General features: G+C 45.1%; 1 long non-coding RNA gene across 4 annotated transcripts; it reads right to left on the bottom strand.

Annotated features, from left to right (window-relative positions):
* Positions 1-3,685: 3,685 nt before the first annotated feature.
* LOC132027954 (uncharacterized) lies at positions 3,686-20,618 on the bottom strand. Of its 4 annotated transcripts, none has more exons than XR_009407276.1 (5): positions 20,245-20,618; positions 14,849-15,093; positions 12,569-12,642; positions 8,831-8,895; positions 3,686-3,704 (listed from the first exon to the last, which is right to left on the bottom strand). It is a non-coding gene; the product is annotated as an uncharacterized LOC132027954 (long non-coding RNA). The 4 variants fall into 4 exon arrangements; XR_009407277.1 differs by lacking the exon at positions 3,686-3,704 and adding an exon at positions 10,069-10,163 and having other exon boundaries at positions 8,688-8,895; XR_009407278.1 differs by lacking the exon at positions 14,849-15,093.
* Between the last annotated feature and the right edge of the window lie 933 nt (positions 20,619-21,551).

Here is a 21,551-nt window from a genome sequence, read left to right as displayed (position 1 = left end):
GCCCCTTTACCCGCCCGGGCGGAGGAAGGGGCTGAACGGGGCGCCGGGTCCGGGATCCCCTGCAGCTGGGGCCCGCGCGCCGCTGGCTGCCTGGGGGCTGCGGCCGCCCCGCCTGAATTTTCACTTCTGGAGGGTTCTGAGGGTGGAAGTGAACCCACGCGGGGAAGAGCAAGCAAAACCGCAGAAGATACAGGCTGCGCCGGTCGCCCGGGGTGTTGCTCAGTTACAGAAGAACAAACAGCGCGGTTCTTTGCCCTCTGGGGAGATTGCGCGGTGCTTTTTTTTTTTTCCCCCTCTCTCTCTTTTTTCTTTTTTTCTTTTCTTTCTTTCGAAAGTTGCTTCTGCGACTCTTTGTCTACACAATGCAGGGTTCGCCTTTCGTGACCAGAAACTGAGAGGGTGTGCATGTGTGTTGGGAGAGCGAGATAAACACTACCCAAGCAACCCCTCGAAACGCGAGCGCGAGTCGTCCTCGGCGCCCCTTTGGCGCGCTCCCCTTCCACGCCACGCCCGCGGCGTGCGGAACCGCCGCCCGGCCCAGGTGGGGTCTACACCACAGAAACCTTTTCCGGCTACGCTTGAAAGGAAATTAAGCTGCTCGCGACTCTTTTAAAAGGGGTTTTTCTAATGCGGTCGCCTGGAGCTGTTCTTTTTTTTTTTTTTTTTTTTTTTAATCTCTTGGTGCCCCAGAGTGGTAACATCTGGAGGCATGGGGACTGTTCTCTACCTGTGCCCTCTCCTGTCTGTCAAATGCGGGAGGCGTGGATGACCACGTGCTGTCAAAATAACTGAGGTGGAGTTGTGAGATGTTTTAACTGGAGAGAAAGGGCAGAGTGACACTCCTTTGAAGTATGCAAAGATACAGACCTCGGCCGGCTGTTTTCCGTCTCAGATGGGTGATGCAGTCCCTTGAAACTCAAGATTCTTGGGCCCTACCCTCAGAGCTGCCAGTTCAATTGGTGTGGGCTGGGGTCCATGAATTTGCATTTCTGACAAGCAGCGGGAGATGCTGACAGGGCAGATCTGCAGGCTGTGCTTACAGTGGTTCTGGGAGAAAACAGGCACGAGGGATTTCAGCTAGACTCAGGGAAATCTCAGTCAGGCCAGCAAGAGGATTCTTTCCCTCTCCTATTTTTTTCTTTTTCTTTTCTTTTCTGGAAACATTAGATTCTCACCTGGCTGCAATGGAATGAATGGGGTTTTTTCTTCCCTAAAGAGCAGGTGCTTCTAATTATAAGAGCAATTCAAGGAGGAAAGAGCCACATTTTAAGTAACAGCACCCTGTTAAGTGTTCACCCAGACAGGAACATGTGCAAGGAGAATTTTCTACACTTCGGAACATGCCGAATTAGAGGATAATCTGAACTTGATTCCATCTCTGTGATTTCTTGTATTGACTATGAAGCTCTTACTGGCACCTATCAGTGTTCAGTGTGAGTGGAAGATTTAAGGCTCCCCCAAAAGTGTGTATTCTACCTCTTTAGAGATGAGGGGGAAGTCATAAACTTTTAATGGCCAAGGAAGCTGATAGAATTTGAAAGCGTGCCTTGAGATGGACCCTGAAGAGTGGGTCAGAGTTGGATGCACAATGTCTGCTCCAGGAAGGCCCACAAGGACAAAGGCCAGGTGGTGGGGCATGAGGGTAGGTAAGGGGTGGGGAGCGTGGGACCTGGTATCAGATTATGGAGGACACTGAGGTTAGGCTAAGGGGCCTGGATGTTATCACAGGGACATTTGAAAGCCCTTAAAGTTTTGGGCGTGGGAGCTGCATGATGCAAGGGAAAGCAAATCTTGCAACAGGTTATGGACTGGATTAGAGAAGGGACTATGGCAGAGGTAGAAGAGAGGAGAGCTTCAGTGATGTCCACACCAGTAAATGGTAAAGGGGTAATTTTAACACAAATTAAGTTGGTACCATCAACACTTACATGGCTACTGCAGATTGTAATGAGTAAATATCTATTAAGGATAGAAAGTGAAGGTTAAAGCATAAATAAGTGCTCTGCAAGAAAGTCGTTCTAAATTCAAGTTCTAGCAGATCAGTTCTTCTCTGAAGGCTCTGGGGTGGTTTCAAGCTCCATCACAACTAATGTTTCTATAGAGAACTTAACACTAAGAAGAAACATAAAAGCAAATGGTTCTGATTTATTTATTTATTTATTTAGGCAAGTGCTGGAATTCATCTTTGGGATTTCAGTCTGCATTCACTGGGTAATGGTACTATCTCTCAGATCACTTCTCTGCAGAATCTCAGAAAACAAACTTAGTCACAGACTTCTGGGCTATTTTTTTCTCTTAGGATTTGACATTGGTGAGGGAGTCAAATAAATACAAAGCAATGTGCCAGCGTACTTCGCCATCTGATTGTGCTCACAGGAATATTAAAAACAAAAACTGAAGCCATCTAGCAAAAAAATCTTTTTTTAATAAAGCAAGAAGGGTTTTTTCTTTAATGTGAAACAAAAGATGACATTGAAAAATTAGACCCAGTGAAACAATTTAAAGCAACATCGCTTTTAAAAGTTGGTTTTCTAAGACTTACTCTTGACAAACTGAAATGAGCATGAAGGTGTTTGGAAAAAATGCAACTTTGTCTTTATAACTATAAAAGATTAATTATACTAAAAGCATCAAACAGGATGAAAAAGTACATTTAAGTAAATGTCTTGGCTTGCAACTTTAACATTCCATTCACCTGTGAAATAATTTGGTGATTTTCCAATATCATATTATGGATCATTTTAACATTACCAGAACAGTGAACAATGTGCTTTCATTTCATAGCATCGCCCAAAGAAGTGAAGCATGAAGCAATGACAAGAAAGAAATGATTCAGAGTTTTTTCCAAGTCTTGGGAGCCCTTGAGTTGAGATTTTCTACTCATTCTCCAGCCTGGAAAAGAGAGGCTGAGCGGGAACTGCACTTCTTTGCAACAGAGACTTCTATAGCTAAAAAGTAAATTGTTACAGTCCAACATCAGATTAAAAAAAACAAAACAAATAAATGCAACCATCAGCATTTCAGTTCTCAAAAACGAAAGAATGGGGTCAAATAACTGTAGGATTGATGGCCTCTTAGCATGACTGTATGGACAAGGCTGAGCAGCACAGAGAGGCTATGTAATTCCATGGCCATGGAAGAATATAGTCTAAATTTCAGGCCTCCTGAGAGTCTCCATGCATTGCTTTTTGTACCTTATATATTTTTGTTTATATACATATTCTTTTTCATTCAAGTCCTTTTTCATGCCACTAAAATCTGTATAATTTTGGACCACTTTCAACCATTCTGTTAATGTTAAATCAGTAAGGAATCGTGCCTTCTTTTCTTTAAAGTGAAAGTTCTAAACAAATCAAAGTTTGGAAAGACTGTCTAAACTATAGTTTTAGCAAGTAAATAAAACTACACACAATTCCATTGTCATTTTCCCATTTCACAGTTCAAGAAATTTAGAACTCCAGTGACTCAGAAGATGATTCCCAGGGCAGCCTGGCAGTGAGCAGGAGGAGAAAACAGATTGATTCGAGGAGACCCCTTTCCATGTCTTTCCCTTTTACATGACATTTGTTTTCTCAGCTGCCTTTATCATCTGACATTCCACATAGTGAATTATTTGTTCATTGTTTGTCCCAGAATGTGAGCTTCTTGACAGGTAGAACTTGATCTAATGTTCACTGCTGTGTGCCCAGAACTTGCAGCAATGCCTGGAATGTAGTGGTTGCTCAATTATTTTGATACAATCATGAATTCGCTACATAGTTAGGTGTACGGGGCAATAGACTAGAAACAGTGGTTACTTTCAATCCTGTAGTGATTCTGAAGAAACTGAGACTCGGAGAGCCTCACAGTGGTAACTGGCAGCACTGGGTTTATCTCTGTCTAAACGTTTTCCCCCAGTACAGAAGCCCATCTCCCATTCTTCAGACTAAGAAGTTAACTGTAAATTTCAAGATGCTCACCTTCTACTAAACATGTATCCTTTACCCAGGGGGTTGCTATAGCACCTACAACAAATGCCCCCAAATTATCATCATGTATATGCCATCACAAAGAACTAGAGACTTGGGGTCCAGTTTCTGTCCAGACACTGATTTTGCTCATAATTTTACTGATAATCCCTTGCTGATAATCCATTTACTGATAATTACCTGTTAGTCCTATATGTATTAATTAGATAAGCTCTGAAAGGTGCTTAGCAAAATGATTTTTAGAAATCATTCATGCTTTCCCCTGACTGTAACTTCAAATATGTTTTACCTTAATCTCAGATTGATCTATCTTTGGCAGTAGTTCTTGGTCCTAGCTTTAATTTTCTCTGACTCTTATACTCCCTTTCTGGAACACTCTGTCTCAGTTGATTGATGAGAGGCAAACCTAGCTCACTTAAGAGAGCTTGGATATTTTGAAAGAAGCTTCACTCTTTATCAGGGAATGAAAATTAAAACACCCACTAGGCTGACAAAAATTAACCTGTTTGACTAGTATGGAATATTATGAATGCTCATACAGTGTTAGGAGGGATGTCCTCTGAGCAATCATTTAGGGGGATGACTTGGCCATCTCTAGTTAAGGAAAAGATGTACAATTCCTGAAATTCAGTAATTCCACATCTACTAAGATCTTCTAGAGAAACTCCCACATTCAGGTAAATGTGTACAAGGTAATTCATTCCAGGGAAAACTGGAAAGAGCCTAAATGTCTCTAAAGTGGCAGAATGGATAAATACACTGTAATATGTAAAAATATGATAGAATAAGAAAATAGTATGGGATGCCATTTGTGTGCAATTGTGAACATACAAAATAATATCATATCATACATATTGGGATGTTTGTGTATAGCAAAAGTATGAAAAAATGCACAGAAAGAACATACCAATTTCAGTATAGCAATAAACCTCTGACAAACGAGGGGAGGGAAAGGAAGCTGAGGTAGACATAGAACATCAAATTCTGTATCATTTCAATTCCTTTTAAAAAACAGAAACAAGGGGGGTGCCTGGGTGGCTCAGTGGGTTAAAGCCTCTGCCTTCCGCCTGGGTCATGATCCCAGGATCCTGGGATGGAGTCCCACTTTGGGCTCTCTGCTCAGCAGGGAACTTGCTTTCCTCTCTCTCCCCGCCCCGCCTGCCTCTCTGCCTACTTGTGATCTCTATCTCTCAAATAAATAAATAAAATATTAAAAAAAAAAAAACAGAAACAAATATGGCATTTGTTGTATACAAATGGTATACATGTAAGTATTTGGTATTTATCCTCTCTCTATGTTTAGAACGCATTTCAAAATATTTTTAAAAAGAAACATGCATTCTGTTAACATAGTCAGAATACATATAACATCTTAGAATTTTGGTTTACCAGCTTTTAAAGTTCAGATTCATTTACTTTTCTTGATTGAGGCAAATCTACATTATTTCAAAACAAAACCTCATTGAGATATTGATAGGGACAATTTGAATATACGAACGTACACATCTTTTTTTTTTTAATTTTTTTTTTTTTTATTTGACAGAGATCACAAGCAGGCAGATAGGCAGGCAGAGAGAGGGAGAGAAGGAAGCAGGCTCCCCGCAGAGCAGAGAGCCCGACGCGGGACTCGATCCCAGGACCCTGAGATCATGACCTGAGCCGAAGGCAGAGGCTTAACCCGCTGAGCCACTCAGGCGCCCCACATACACATCTTTTTAGCAAGGTGCTTATTATCTGGTGATGAGGTTATAGTTTCCACCCCAAAACTCAGCTGCTCCCTAAGGAACTACTGAGATCCATTTTCTGATAATGGTTTTTCCTTTTGGAGATTGGGTAGTGATTCCTAGTCTCCCCATTAAGGCTCAACAAGGGATAACTATTCACTTCGTGACTAGGGGGAAGGTTGACCGTTAATTGGTCTATTGTTTAAGTAGATATTGCCTCACTTTGTCACAAAGTACTGCTTAGGGGTGCCTGGGAATCAGGTCATGATCCCAGGGTCCTGGTATGGAGCCCCGCATCACATTAGGCTCGCACTTGGCAGCCTGCTTCTCCCTCTCCCACTCCCCCTGCTTGTGTTCCCTCTCTCACTGTGTCTCTCTCTGCCAAATAAATAAATAAAATCTTTAAAAAAAAAAAAAAGTACTGCTTAAACATTTTTTTTTAAGATTTTATTTATTTGACAGAGAGAGAGATCACAAGTAGGCAGAGAGAGGCAGAGAGAGGAAGGGAAGCAGGCTCCCTGCCTCGCAGAGAGCCCGATGTGGGGTTCGATCCTAGGACCCTGGGATCATGACCTGAGCTGAAGGCAGAGGCTTTAACCTACTAAGCCACCCAGGTGCCCCTGTTTAAACATTTTGATGGTGTCTCTTGGTTTTAAACCCTCTCCAATTTACTTTATTGTGCTTTGTGTTGGTAGCTAACCAGCTGCTAAACTCAGTCACTCAGCTTGCTGAGAGTTAACTTCACATCTGGATCTGGTCAGCCGGAGGCCAAGGGTAAAAGCCAATAGTGAACCAAGGAACACGACTGCAAGGAAGGCAGATACTGCCAATGCCTGGCTTTTGCCGCACTGTAAATACAACTGTCATGTCAAACTCGACAGATAAACAAATCAGAACCAACGAGCTCTACCTCAACCTCCTCCGCATCTACTAATGGATCTTTCCTCTGTTTCCCATACCCTCTTAATACAAACATTTTCAGTCACTTAGATTCAAAACCTCAACCTTTTTTGATTCCTCTAGAATCATTCCTCGGCATCCAATTCCTGAGACTGGTGGTTCTTTCTGAGTATCTCTTGTGTCTGTGAATGTCTCTTCCTTCTCTCTTTTTTTAAAAACTGTTTTCAAAAAGATTTTTTATTTGTTTATGGGACAGGGAAAGAAGGGGCACAAGCAGGGATGTGGCAGGCAGAGGGAGAGAGAGAGAAGCCTGCTCCCCATTGAGTAGGGAGCCCAGTGTGGGCCCAGCTCCATCCCAGGACCCCAAGATTATGACCTGAGCTGAAGGCAGACGCTTAACTGACTGAGCCACCCAGGCGCCCCACTTCTTTCTTCTTTGCTCTCATCCTTACCACTGCCACCCCGGTTCAAGCTCTTACCTGGGCTTCTTTAAATTCCATAGTTTTTAAAAATACTTTTTATTTTCATTTTCATTTAATTTTTTAAAAATTTATTTGAGAGGGCGCCTGGGTGGCTCAGTGGGTTAAGCCACTGCCTTCGGCTCAGGTCATGATCTCAGGGTCCTGGGATCGAGTCCCGCATCGGGCTCTCTGCTCAGCAGGGAGCCTGCTTCCCTTCCCCTCTCTCTGTCCGCCTCTCTGCCTACTGTGATCTCTCTCTGTCAAATAAATAAATAAAATCTTTTAAAAAAATTTTATTTGAGAGAGAGAGAGTAAATGCACTTGAGCGTGCAGTGGGGAGGGACAGAGCTGGAGAGGGAGACAGAATACTTCAAGCAGACTCCACACGGAGAGCAGAGCCAGATGAGGGACTCTTACCTCAAGAACCCAAGATTGTGACCTGAGCCAGAAGCACGGGTTGGCCACCCAATCAACTAAGCCACCCAGGTGTCCCAAGTAGTTTTTTAATGAATTTAAATTGCTTTCGCTTGGAGAGTGAATTCTACAATCTCTTGAGAGAACTGAGAACATTCCAGGAGGTAAAAATTAAACAAAAATAGGAAAGAGTTGGGAATTTATCTTTTTCAAACTACAATGTTAATTCTCAGTGTTGTTTAAAATGGGGTGGGTCAAGCTCTTCTAAGTCTGGAGTTTATATCTTATCAGAAAAGCTGTACCTTAGAATAAACCTGAGGTTGAAAAATACTGCGTAGAAATTGTGCAAGTTGCTCTTTGAAAAAGAAAGCACTTAGCTGGAGCTGCCATAGAGAGGATTCCTCCGTTTGGTGGAGTCTTCTTCATTAGGCAACAAAACCTTTGATCTAAACTTTGAAAATCTGTCCCCAGTTCACAGGCTTCCCTTTCCAAGATCACCAAAGATGTGCCTAGAATTCCAGACTTCCAACGGGCCAGAAGACCTGAGCTCACTTTGATTTTATTTTTGATTTTTTGCATTAACTTCTTTGTAAACACGTTTATAAATAACTCTTAAATCTGAAATGATTTTTGCATTCTTCATTTTATTTTAGCATTAATTTTTTTTTCTAGTTCTTCTATTTAAGCTAGTGCACCTCTGCGATAATACAATTTTCAATAGAATTTAGCTAACGCTGGGTATCTTATCTAAGTTAGGGTCTTGGTCAGTTTTATAGTTCTTGGTCTCAAAATTAAGTTTCAGAATTTCACTCATGTTTATTTCCCTTGATTAGGTTGTTCAGTCCCTTAAAAAATCTCCAGGATCAGAGGCGCCTGGGTGGCTCAATTGGTTGAGCACCCCACTCTTGCTGTCAGCTCAGGTCATGATATCAGGATCATGAGATCCTGCCTGCATGGAGCCCCACGCTGAGCCCCGAAACAGCTTGGCAGGAATCTGCTTACCCTCTTCCTCTCCCTCTGTCCCCCTGCACCCTGCTAGCATGCTCTCTCTCTCTCTCTCTTTCTCTCTCTCTCTCTAAGATAAATAAATAAATCTTGGGGCATCTGGGTGGCTCAGCTGGTTAAGCATCTGCCTGAGCTCAGGTCATGATCCTGGGTCCCAGGGACTGAGCCCCCGTCAGGTTCCCTGAATCTGCTTCTCCCTCACCCTTTAACCCCACCCTGCTCACTCTCTCAAATAAATAAACAAAATCTTTTAAATCAATCAATCTTTTAAAAAAATCCCCAGTATCTAGTGTCCAAAGGCCACAGAGAGAAGAGGTCATATTTCCCCATGGATCCTCCTGCGCCTGTGTAATCTTACACCAGACAGGCACTGATTCTTCGCCCATGATGCTTCTTCTGTCAGGCTTCGTTGATAAAAGAGTCCTATTTTCAAAATGAAAAGGTAGGAGAAGAGGTAATATATAAAATGTAAAATTATTATTTCTGGATAGTCTTCATTTCTTCCTCAAAGAGTTCTTGGGTCTCCATGTCTTGGAACTCTTAAATCATCTGTTGTTATGGTTAAACTGCTTTCTAGTTTTGTCATTGCTTATAAACCCAGTGCCTTGCATATGGTAGAGACCTAGTACACATTCGTCAAATCAACAAGTGATTAACTTCAATCTCAATTCTCTCCAAAATTAATTTCCTGGTACACCTTCAAACTGGGTTCTGAGATCAATTTCCTGCCTCTATCTGACCCTTTGATGCCAACACGCTGTGTCATGGAGGAGAAATTCAGTAACACTGCGTATCTGGTGAATGGTCAGTGTTCAAGCACAATCTGGTTGCACCAGAGAGCTAAACCTTGATAGCTGACCTGCATGAAAAGTAACAAGTACCTGCATAGCAGTATCTACCTCCCTAAAAAAGAACAGAACGGCAGCACAACAGAATTGCATATAACATCCGAATGAAATCCAGAAAGAGAGGTAACTGACATTCCTGAGAAGGAAAAGCACCTTGAGGCCCGTGGAAAGTCACTTACATGCTCTCGGTGCAAGGTTGTTCGTTCCTACCAGCCAACCTGTTCAACTTCCAGAAAGAGGAAGCAAAATTAAGCAAGCGAGGTGATGGATTTGCCTTGTGCAGGAGCTGCCCATTGTGGACCGGACCACGTGGCTAGCTTGACTCCAGCAAGGGAAAAACTCTGTAGAAGTCGCTAGCCATCATGCAGGGCCCTCCAGCTCCAGGATCTACAACAAGGGCCAAAAGTTCCATCAGCACATTCTAATCACTCTACTGTCTAGAAGCCAAGGCAAAGGAGAAGGGCCAGGAAAAACAGAAGCTATGTAAAGGAAGGTAGAAGAATGGCAGATTATGTCTAAGAATAGAAAAAGAAAAGTCCTGTGGCTCACAGACAGCTTGGAGAGTACAGCATCAACAGCCCATCTATCCTGGGCAGAGCATGATGCTGGTTCCCACTCACTAGCTTAGGAGAAGAGAGCTTCCATGGAATTCTCTGGGCCATGTCGTTCCTTACCGGTAGCTACCAAATGATTAAGCAAGGCTGTAAGTAGTAGGGAAGGATCTAGAGGGAGTGATGAAAATGATCACCTGGGAGAGAGGAAGAAACCAGGAGGGGCTTAAAGAGCATCCGTTGGCTTCTTGGCGCGGAGGCGGGAGAGCTGGGAACAGGGTGAAATTGTGCCCTGGAGAAAGTATATGAGAGAGGAGCCCCGGTGAGATGCAGGAAGGATGGGCGTGCCCTCTGCCCAGAGCTGGGGTAGCTGGGGCTCCACCTGCCTTCTGTTCCATTCTCATCCTTGTGCATCATCTCTTTCTGCAGTTGCCAGACCTTTTTCTCTGGTTCAGTTCTTCTGCATATTTGACAATTTTTCTTTCTTTCTTTTTTAAAAGATGTTATTTATTATTTCTTTGTTTATTTATTTATGTATTTATTTATTTGAGAGCGATTGAGAGCATGCTCAGGAATAGGAGCAGAGGGAGAGGGAGAAGCAGACCCCCCTCTGAGCAAGGAGTCCAATGAGGGCTCAATCCCAGGACCCTGGGAACATGACCTGAGCTGAAGGCAGACACTTAACCAACTGAGCCACCCAGGCACCCCATTCTTACCCTAATTTTTTTGCATTCTGTCATTGCAAAAGTCCAGCTGGGTCCAAAATAATGTAAGTAAAGTAATAAAGGTGGGATGGGAAAGTCATTCTATTCTCCCCAGGCGATAATGTGATACTCTCAAAAACCTTGTTAACATGTTATTTCACAAAAGGGTGGTTCAAAACTAAATAACTGAATGAAGAAGGCAATAGAAGGGGATTTTAGAAAAAAAGAGTTCATTTTTAATCACCTAAATATATCCTTATATTTACTAAAACTCATGTCCTTTTTCATGTTGAACTTCATTAAGGTAGCAAAGTAGTATTCAGAACAGAGAAATATGTCTTATTGTCCTAAAAGTTGCCTGTCCAGTTTTGCTGCTTTTAAAAGTTGCAGAGAATCACACTCTGTTAGTTCAAATACTTCCTTTTATGCTGAATAAATAAACTTGCTTCCAAGTCAGGATGAGCAGATAGTTCCAAACACTAAACACTTCACAGCATTCAGTGTGAAAGTCTTGAATGTGATTTCTAAAATGAGTGGTTAGAACATTCTGAACCTTTAAAAAAAAGCGGGGGGGGGCACAAATTCATCATGTAGTTTTTGGTCCAAGTGATATTCATGTGTATATAATATTCTCTATTTTTTTTATGTTCATTTACATATACCTTGTTATGTCACTTAGTAAAATAACAGTTTGATTCAGTAAAGTGTCACTGGGGCATCCAGAATTCAGCCAGGGCATCAGGTAACCAGGCCTGGGAGGAGATAGGATGAAGCTCAGAGACTTCAAACATCACCCATTTCACACAGTGGCTGGAGGGCAATCCTGAATTCCACAGAGGGGAGCACTCTATGTAAAAAGGTTGTGATGCACCCTTGGCTCTCAAAGGCCTTAGGCTTCTTCCACTTGTTTTATGGAGGAGTAAACTGAGGCAAAGGTGTCTGGAAGATTAGTAACCATTCTTGGTTTTATGCTTTTTCTGCCCGACAGAAATTTCTCTTAGTGAGCAAAAGAAGGGAATCAGATAGGCTAAGAACCTTGCCGAAGGTCATTCAGGGCTTTGATCCAAGTTCTAAATGTTGTTGGCTTGGAGATTCACCTGGAACATTCCTGACTAATGACTGGGAGGCAAAGGTCTCCTCTAGAATTAAGTGCTGCCTCTCCAGAGAGCTGCCAAAGCGTTGCATTTTAGCTTTATTTTTTTTTAAATTAATTGTTATTATTATAATAATAATAATTATTATTATTATCATCATTATTATTATTTTTAGCTTGGAAGAAGAGGAGAAAGACTAAAGAGTGAATTGAACTTCCCCCCACCCCAGGGTCAAGGCATGGATCTGGGGTGTAAAGAGGCTGACAATATAGCACTTGGCTCTTGGCTTAAATGGGTTTTATTGATCATGAAGAGCCTCCCGCCTGTTAAATCATTTTCTGTTACGCACTAGAGCTGGGAAGAACAGTGTCTCAGCGGCCCTCTGTATGGTCCTGGGCAGTCTCCTCCTTCACTCTTCCATTATTTCCTAGTAGCCAAATAAGGCCCATGGATTTTATTTAGCTCATACTCTGCAGACCTGTACATAGTTTGTAAATAATTGAATTAGTTGCCAACATATAAAAAAATAACTAGTTGTGGTTTTTCCCTTCTCCTTAAAAAAAAAAGAAGGCCAAAGCTGTCCAGTGGGGGCCACATTCTCACGGAGCAGCAATGGCTGGGAGTGGTTGGCGACTGCCTATTTCAGTGGGACACGCACCCCCATTCAGCCAGAACCCACAGGCCCTGCTACCTCCCTGGGCTGCATGCCCAGCCTTGCCCTGCCTCGCCACCTTATCGGCACAAATGTCTATTGAGAACCCGGTGCTGCAGCTTTTTCTGACCCACCTATGCATTCAGACTCCCCCCCCCCCCCCCCCCCCCCCCGCAGAGTTCTGCCCCATCTCTCAAAGCCCTGCTGTCTCCTAGCTGGCTGGCATCAACATGCTGGACAGTCTTACCTGCCGATCAGCGCACAGCTTTAAATCTTACGCTCTCAAATGACGCTTGTTCATCCTCATAGGGTTTTCTGGACCTAGCAGAAAGAGTACAGTGCGGTGAATTTTAGATCAGGAGACAGGCCAGGTGGAGAGAGACTTTTGTGCAGGAGATCTGGCTATTGTGCCAGCCTCGGGCATGTGGGGGTAGGTGGTGGGGTGCCATCCCTTCTTGAGAGCAGGACCCACCCAGTATTTGAGAACTATGATTAGGGGGGAGAGTAGTGGAGGGGTTATACCCCTCCCCGGGGCCACCTCAGGAAAGGAGAGAAGGGCTCCCCAGCCCCACATCCACTTCCCACAGTCCCCTTCAAGGAACTGCAATCAGGGCCTCCTTCTGGGGCCAGGCCAGCCTTGACCGGAGATCAGCTAGTGAGGAGCCTGTCAGAATCACCTGTGACTCTGGCAGGGCACCAGGTCTCCTGGCAAACGACCAGGCACTGCTGAGGGAAATTCTCCCTTGCCCCGCAAGGGATAGCTCCAAGGTCAAACAAGGCTGGAGGGCTGCCAAGGTGAGGACAGGCATGAGCTCCCACAGCCCCGAGAGAAAGGGGGCTCTTTAACTTACATTTTCCCCCACTGCCTTGTCCCCGCCTTCATGACTGGCCTCTGTAGTTTCTGTACTATGATCCCCAGCCCAGCAGCTGGTTTAGTTCCTACAGCTTTTCCTTCTCCTTCTCCAAACATCTAGCTTTAGGAAGTACTTAACAAGTCTTGTGTTTAAACAAGAACGCAGCTGGGGTCTGGGAACCCGAAGGAACAATAGGCAGGGAGCAATGACCTTTCTCACTGTCCCTCAGTCTTAGTTCACAGCCCAGAAGTTACTGTATGAAAAAACACACTGCAAGGGACTGCGAGAGAAGGAAGAAGAGGAAAGAGAAAGAGACAGCAAACACGGAGTTTGGAAATATGTTCTTAGAGCTAACATGTCCCTGGCAAACCTCTCTGATTTCCCTAGGCTGCGGGCACAGGAAATTCACAGAGCTGTGTGTCAGCTTATATCATAGATTATCGCTCTGCACTCAGGGATTCACAGTCAGATTTAGATCCCGGAGAAAAAAACTGTGATAGGAAAACTGAGAGCATGCACCTCAATGCTTTAAAATAAAACTGATGACTTGCGTAAGTGTGACCATTTTGATTCCATGGAAATTACTGGGCATCAGAAATGACTGGCATGACGTCAGAGCGTATTTATTGAGCAGCCGAAAGGTGCATGACTTCTGTTCTCCAGGAATTCATATGTAGTCTCCCTGGCTTCAGAAAGCATGGCTTTCGGAAAGGATTAATAAGAAAATAAATGTTAACCAAGCAGACACAACAGCATAGTAACAAGGACACGTCTTAGCAAAAACCAGCGTTAAGAGTTTTTTAGGACAGAGAGAAAGTAAGTTCCTTCAGGGAAGGTTTTGCTGAAGTTGGCTTTTGCAGTGTTTTACTGTCCGCACAATGTCAACCCAGTGTTTGGCCAGACAGGAACTGGGTCTCGTTGCTAGCATCTAGAACATGTTGACACAGAGTGTGTGTGCTCGTTGAATGAATGAATGAGGAAATGAATGAATTCAGGGAGAGAAAGCAAATAGTCCCACTGTTTTCAGGCATTCCGCTGAGGCACACTCCCCAGCAGAAGTAGGGAATGGCCAGAGTCACCAGCCCTCCCTGGAGCTGCCAAGCCCTCACTCTTGGGGAGGCGCCCTCCCGGGAGCAAGACTGGAATAACAATTACACTACTTGGAGCTGTGTGACTGGGCAAGTCTGCGTGTCCCTCCAGCCACTGTGCCATCATCCGCCAAGCAATACCCATTTCACAGGATTGTGGGAACGTTAAAGAAGAAAACATGGAACAGCTCTTAGTAAAATGCTAAAAGGAATATAGTAAATGGACCCTGGTTTCGTACAATTCAGTCTAATTTGCATGGAAGAAAATTGCCCACTTATCTGTCTTTTCTAAAATTTTTTTTTAAAAACTGTTCTTTTTAATTGGAAAGAAAAGGGCCAAATAAAGTTTGTTTATAGGTAAAGGGAAGTTTCTGGGGACACATCTAGCATGGCCAGCCAAGAGAATCATTACAGAAGGACTTACAGTCTCTCCCCAGGGGCTCCCGCTTCTCAGAGCAGGCCAAGGGCCACTGCACCACACAGGGAGAGCGACAGGGTGAGCAGGTGAGTCAGGGTGGACAGGGCCAGTTCTGTGGTGAATGTGGAGTGGCGTTTGCCTGGGAGCTGGTCCGTAAACCATAGTACCTTACAAGCTGTGGCTGTCCCCGACCTTCTGCTTTGCTGGAAGCTGGCCTCGTGGGTGGCTTGTTTTAGTGTATGAACTTATCAGTGAGAAGCTATTTAAGTGGACAGGTTCAAAATGAGAACATACAAAGTCCAGGTAGAGGAGAGACATAGGTCTCTCCTCTATGAACTGCCCCTTCAAACCACCATCAAGCCAGTCTTCACTGTGAGCGACGGCCATCTAAGTATCCACCATCTTGCTGTCCCTGGAGGATAAGAATGACATCAGCTTATAAGGTTACAGTGAGGATTACCTGTGATAATGTATGGTAAACCCTTAGCAGGGTGAGTAACACACATGGGCACTCAAAGATTATTAGTGCTAATGGAGCTTATAAAATGTCACAAGGTAATTGTATCAGTTTGGGGTTTTCCAGAGAAACAAAGCCAGTAGGAGTGTGTGTATATATATATACACACAGGGAAAGATTTATTTTAAGGAATTTGCTTATGTGAGGAAAGCTGGCAAGTCCAAACTTGGCAGGGTGTGCTGGCAGCGTGGAGACCGAGGGAAGAGCTGATGTTGTAGGGTCCCTGTCTATCCATACCTTCAACCGACTAGATGAGGCTCTCCCACATCATAGAGGGCAATCTGCTCTACTTGAGGCCACCGTTCCAATTTTAGTATATGTGCTGCCGAAGCGAGCACGAGGCCACCGATTTAAAAGTTAATGTCATCCAAAAACACTCTCACAGAAACATCCAGAATAATGTTTGACCAAATATCTGGCACTGTGGCCCAGCCAAGTACACACATAAAATTAACTATCACCATAGACTTTACTAGCCCTATTTTAAAGATAAGAAGCCTAAGGGTCTGAGAGGTTAGGATCATTATACCCAGGTAGCAATTTCAAAAGCTAAGATTCATGGGCTGGGGTAAGTGAGGGCCCAGCACAGTGCCTGGCTCACCACAGTCCCTCAGGGTTTGCTGAATGCATTTATGTTTCTGAGTCCCCGTTCTTATCCTGACACTGGATCCTCAAGAGATAGGACACGGGGAAAGATGATTTTTCTTGAGGAAGAGACAGGAGGGAAAAGAAGGAAATGGGGAGGTTGTTTGGCAGACTTCGGGAAATGCTACCGAGTTGTGGAGAGAGATGAAGTGGAGGTGGGGACCTGAGTAGTGGCTCTTAGTAAGGTTCTGGGGGAAAACATAGGAAGAGAGGCAAAGTGACAAGGACAGACCTGTGCCCTGAACTCAGGGCACTTGTTCGAGGCTCCTCCAGACCAGGTGGCCAGAGTCAGGCTGAGTAGGTGAAATGTGAGACCTCAAACAAGAAAGAGGCTGCCTAGAAGTGGAAGTATCCGAGGCAGCATCTGGGGAGAAGACCAAGGCCTGAGGTGGGCAGGAGATGACAAGGCCCAGAGGGGACAGATTTTGGAGGCTGGGCAGCTTGGATTTCCTTCTAGAGGAGATGGGAAGCCATGGTGGGGGTGGGGAGTCAGCCAGGAATGACATTATCTGGTCACCCTACTTGTCAGGGAGCTGAGAGTCAGTCTCTTCAGATTTTATTGCTCACTGAAGATCCGGGTTTATAGCAGCTGCCCTTGAACCTGAAAACAGGTTCTTCACAAATAAATACTTGAAAAGTTACTCAATTTAAAGTCTAAATATTAAAAGAGGAAGACTCTTCCCAACCCCCTGTGGCATTCTTCTGCTTCCTGCTTCCCTCTGGCTTCTGAAGGCCCATGAGGGAGTGGAGGGCACAGAACTTCTGGGATTTCTTCAGTCCTCGACTGCCCACCACTCCATGGGGCTGGGGCTGGGCTCTGGGTGTGATAGTGGCCAAGAGAATTGCTGGTCCAGGACAAATGACAGAAGCGAAAAAGAAAGAAGTGGCTGGACCTTCTGGGGAGGGAGCAACGTAGGGCTGAAATCAGCACTGTCAATTTAAAAACTTAAAAACCCCACAACCGCAGCCAACTCTGTGTCTGGGGAGTAGAGACGGCAAGTTGAATTGATTTCACTAACGCAATGCCAAGTAAGGCTGTAGGAAGCAAATTGGAGATAAATGTGCGTGAAGGAGAAACAGAGGCACCCCATTGTTTAGAGTTCCCTGGGGACAGAATGGAGTCCTTCCCATCTATAAAGAACCACTTGATTTAGCCCTTCAAACCCAGGATCACTGAAGGAAAAAAGACTCAACACCAAAATAAGAACATACGAGGGAACTATAGCATTCAACTTCAAAGGGGCTGCATGTGGAGTTTCTCCTTCCATAGAAAGCCCATGGGTTCCTGAGTGAAGAGAAGAGCTGAGTCTGAACTGCCTTTGGCTGTGATCCCGGTGAAGTACACAACGTATGCCAGCTCCATTTCCCTTGTCTATAAATTCCCCTCTGCTGCTTGGGGACCTCCTAGGGTAGTGCGGTCAAAGTCCGGTGGGCCACTGCGCTCTGGGTTTAAGATGCAAGCGTGGAGAAGCAGCCCTCCTGCTCAGCTTCACAAGCTGAGCTCTGGCAGAAGACCCTGACCTTTTGAGAGGAGGACAGTGGGCAGATTCCCAGGATGGGGGGGGGTGCCTGGGGGAGAACCCACTTTATGAGGCTTCCTCAGTCAGCAGCTGCTGCCAGGAAGTAAGAAACCCCACTAAAAATAAACGAAATCCTGGCCCGCAGAACTGGAGTCCTTCAGACACCAGATTGAGAGGATTTCCCTTTGAAACTTAACAAAATTTAGCTGAAGGCAGATTAAAAAAAAAACAACAAAAAAAGTATTACCCCCAACAGGGGGATGGTGAGTATAAATTTAACTAAGATACATCCCACTTCCTTTCATGGGGCTGCGTGAAATATCTTAATAAGAAATGCTCTAAAATTCTTACGTGGGGTATAGAGCTGTTAAGGTGGGGAGGGGGGATCCTGGTAAACGGCCTCCCTGGATGCGCTGGAGGACTCAGTCATCGAATTGGACCTGACCTCAGAGCACGGTGCGGGGGGAGACCGCCTGCAGAGGGCTCTGCCTTTGACCCTCACAGTAACTCCATGAACTCCATGGTTTTTCTTCCCTCATTTCGTGGAAGAAGAAACAAAAGCTCAGACAAGTGTCCAAGGTCAACTACTTAAATGTAGAGCCAGGACAAAAATTTGATTCTACTTACTGCTCACTCTGCTCTTTCAGCACACCAATGTCAAAAATACAGGTTCCTGAGACTCAGTCGGTTAAATGTCTGCCTTCAGCTCAGGTCATGATCTCAGGGTCCTGGGATCGAGTCTCACCTGTCAGGGGCTCCTGCTCAGCAGGGAGCCTGCTTCTCCCTCTCCCTCTCCCCCTGGTTGTGTGCGCTCTCTCTCAAATAGATAAATAAAATCTTAAAAAAAAAAAATACAGGTTTCATGGCCCTAAATCCCAAAAACTGATGTGGCCAGAAATTTTTTTTAAGTGCTGGGTCACTTGTAGAGTCCCTACACTAGAGAGTACAGTGTATATTAACTTTGATTTTTGCAAATGAACAGAAATAGGCAGCTTAAAAAAAAAAAGTTCCACTTTGAAAGGGCATGAGACAGAAAGGTTGCTTCTGATGAGGAAGATCTCCTGGAGCACTCAGGTAAACACGGTGTCAGTCGGCACACATCGCATGAAGACCACTAATGTCGTAAGCAGTGTGCTGGAGGCTGACCACTGTTCTGAGCGTGTTCACACACACTTCGATTTAAGCCTCACAACTGCCCTTCCAGGTTAGACAATCTGCATTTTACAGATGAGAACCCTAAAGCACAGAGTCACTTAGCTGAGGCCAACTATGTGTTCAAGGTGGTCCCACTAAATGAAAGAGCTAATTCACCAACTGGCTAAAGGACTCCGGAGGACCCAGGAAAATGATAAGCTGCCAGGAGGTGAGGGGCAGGGCAGGGCAGGGCTTCTGGGTCCTGAGTCGAGAAAGACCTGAGGTACCTGCACACCTGTGGCTGCATCCTTCACTTCATCCCAAGAGCCAAGGCGGCCTCACCTCACCGCTGTCTCATGCTCATCCTCCCACAACGCTCTGCGTCCTATGACCATTGGTTTCTTCCAGAGCCTTCACACCATTGACTCTGGGCCCCTTTCCTTTTTTGTCCTTAAACTTTTCTTCTACTGGGACTCCCTCAGTTATCTGTGACTAAGATCCATCATGCTCTCCCTTTAATAGCCTCTCCCCTCAGCGGCTTGTGCCCTGTATCTCCTACAACTGATCTCATGCCTCACCACCCCCCCCTCCCCGGACTGTCTGTCTTTCCAGTGGTCACCACTTTGGTTGATGACATCAGCATCCATTTGGCTCCCTAGACCAGAGATCTAGGCATCATTCTTGATCCCTCCTTCTCTGTCCCTTTGTCTCCCAATTCACTGCGGAACCTTGCAGACAGTACCGTGTAATCATTCCTCAAATTCCTCCACTTCTCTCCACTGTCACCACCTTCAGCATGGTGCTGTCTGGACCGCTCTCCGCTCTTCTGGTTTTTGTACCCTCCCCTACCTCTCATTCTTTAGTTCGACACAGAGCAGCCACTGTGACCTTTTCAAATGCAAAGCTGGTCCTGCCACTCCCCTGCTTAAAATCCTGCAGTGTCTCTGTATTACTCCTAAGTTAAAGTCTCAAGTTTAAGTCCCATAATATAGGACACAGATCTTTGGTGATATGATCCTGCTCACCTGTGCAGACTCATTTCCCCCTCTCCCTAGAAGCCTCTACCCTGCCACTACTCATTCTAGCCCATCCTCCCTCACCCTTCCAGAATCACTCTGGATCTCACCTGCCTAGGACGCCTCCTCTGATGTCTATTATCTGCTTAGACCCAATGCTTACACCTGATCAATGTGTCCCATCGCATCATAGTTGTTGCCTAGTCTATAATGCTAACTAAAGCATAGTTCCCACTCCTTGAGAACAGGGACTGTGTTGTAACTCCCTGTGCTAATTCTTCACTCCGTGTCTGGTACTCAGTGGAGGCTCAACAAACATAGGTTGAATGAATAAGTGACCTAGCAAGGCCACAGGGAGTGACCAGAAGCTGATAAGAAGGACTTCGGGGCTCAGAGTACAAAATACTTTCCTCCTTTAGGGGCCAGCCTGATAGCAAACATGGACTAAATAACCAAGAGTTGCTGAACATAGGTATTGTGCTAATCTCCGTGCTAGGTGTTTGCTGTTAATTATTTTCTCTTAACACTCACCGTAATCTTAGAAGATAGATACTGGTTTTGTTTTCATTGAGCAGATGAGGAAACTGAGGCTCAGGTACGTTAAATAACTCACTTAAAGTCCCCCAGTGGTGATGCTAAGATTCCAACCCTGTCTAGACACATAAGGCAACCCTCATGTTACAATGCAGTTTCACGATTTCCTTCCCCAGCTGCCTCCACCTACAACTCACCTGGCATCTTTAGAGAGTGGCCTCTGACTTGAGGTGCAGAGCTAACCCGAGGAAATGCCTTGGAAGAAGGACAGATCGCCTTCCAGGGCCGGCCCCCTCATGCTGGAAGCCTGGGTGCCTTTGCTCAGCATCTTCCTGAACTCAATTCTGTCATCTTGGAATCAGAGTTGGGAAGGACCTTTGAAATCATCTTATCCAGTTCTCTCATTTGACACACGGAGGGGCCAGTGGCTTGGCCGTGGCCATGCAGTTTGTGGCAGAGGCAAGGTGGAGTCACTGGGTCCCCTGCTCTCTTGCTGACCTGCCCATGCTTTGCCCTTCTGGTGCCTGATTTTGCTTTTCAGGTCTCTGAGGCAAACAGCCCTCTTAAAACTTCCAACTACAGCTCATTTTGTCAGAGAAAGAATTTCAACTTCCTGGATAGCTAGATGTCATGACAACAGTGGGCCAGAACCTGCTGGAACGAGGAAGTTTGGCAGAGCCAGGGAGCTCGGGTGAGATGGGATCTTGGGGGGGCGGGGAGACCTGGGGGAGGAGCACAGCTGGGGCGTGTTCCCAGCAGGGCCTTCCTCTCAAAGATGCCCAGAGAAGGCCAGGGGCCCCACATAGTTCTGTTATGAACACATAACAGATATTCGGAACTGGAGAATATCTGTAGAACTGTCGGAACTGTAGGCCATCAAGCACCTACAATCCAGAAGCAGAGAGATATGAGTATAGATATGAGACGGCATGAAAATAGGCCAAGGAGGGACACCTGGGTGGCTCAGTCAGTTAAGCGGCTGCCTTCGGCTCAGGTCATGATCCCAGCATCTTGCTATCGAGCCCCATATCCAGCTCCTTGCCCTTGCTCTGCAGGGAGCCTGCATCTCCCTCTGCCTGCTTGTGCTCTCTCAATCTCTCTCTCTCTCTCTCTGACAAATAAATAAAGTAAGTCTTTAAAAAAAACAGAACAAAACAAAACAAAAAAACAGGCCAAGGAGGGCACCGAGGATTTTGCCTTGGAGAGAAGGCAGGTTTCCTGGAGGAAAGGGCTCCAAGCTGGGCTTGAGGGGCACAGACTTCATGGAGCACTGGGTGTTATATACACAAACAATAAATCATGGAAACTACATCAATAACTAATGATGTACTGTATGGTGATTAACATAACATAATAATAAAAAAAAAGAAAATAGTAAGCCCCCCACAAAAACAAAAATCTTTGGGAGAAGGGGGGTGGGGTTATGGACATTGGGGAGGGTATGTGCTTTGGTGAGTGCTGTGAAGTGTGTAAACCTGGCGATTCACAGACCTGTACCCCTGGG

Source organism: Mustela nigripes, chromosome 12 (assembly GCF_022355385.1).
Source record: "Mustela nigripes isolate SB6536 chromosome 12, MUSNIG.SB6536, whole genome shotgun sequence".
Classification (NCBI taxonomy): domain Eukaryota; kingdom Metazoa; phylum Chordata; class Mammalia; order Carnivora; family Mustelidae; genus Mustela; species Mustela nigripes.
The sequence above is the reverse complement of the archived record's forward strand: the minus strand, read 5'-3'. Positions and strand labels throughout refer to the sequence as shown.